Raw genomic sequence first — 962 nt, forward strand, 5'->3', positions numbered from 1 at the left:
GGAAGAGGTCAAATTATCCCTTTTTGCAGATGATATGATATTATATATAAGCGACACCAAAATTTCCATCCAAAAACTCCTAGAAATTATTAACATGTTTGGTAAAGTGGCAGGTTACAAAATTAACCTACAAAAGTCTATAGCCTTTCTATATACCAATAACAAGCAATCAGAGAAAGAGAACATGGAAACACTCCCATTCACAATAGCTGCAAAAAAAAATGAAATATCTCAGAGTAAACCTGACCAAAGACATTAAAGAGCTCTACAATGAAAATTTTAAATCTTTAAAGAAAGAAATTGAGGAAGACATCAGAAGATGGAAGGACCTCCCATGCTCATGGATTGGAAGAATTAATATTGTGAAAATGACCATCCTACCAAGAGTCATATATAGATTCAACACAATGCCAATCAAAATCCCCATGACATTTTTCACAGAATTAGAAAAAAAATATCCTAAGATTGATATGGAAGCACAAAAGACCTTGGATAGCCAAACCAATCCTGAGCACTAAGAGCAATGCTGGAGTGATTACTATACCAGATTTTAAGCTGTATTGCAGAGCTATAGTCACAAAAACAACATGGCACTGGCACAAAAATAGACCCATAGGCCAATGGAACAAAATTGAAGACCCAAATATGAGCAAATGCAATTTCAGGCACCTGATATTTGACAAAGGGACCAAGAACATCAGCTGGAGGAAAGACAGCATGTTCGGCAAATGGTGCTGGCAAAATTGGATCTCCACCTGTAGAAGAATGAAACTAAACCCCTATCTTTCACCCTGCACAAAAGTCAATTCCAAATGGCTCAAAGATCTCAATGCAAAACCTGAAACTCTGAAACTATTAGAAGAAAACATTGGGAAAAACCTACAAGATATAGGCGTAGGAAAGGATTCTCTAACTGGACATCAATTGCTCAGGAAACAAGGGCAAGAATTAATAAATGGGAC

This window comes from Nannospalax galili, unplaced genomic scaffold, assembly GCF_000622305.1.
Source record: "Nannospalax galili isolate Female #2095 unplaced genomic scaffold, S.galili_v1.0 scaffold666, whole genome shotgun sequence".
Lineage (NCBI taxonomy): Eukaryota > Metazoa > Chordata > Mammalia > Rodentia > Spalacidae > Nannospalax > Nannospalax galili.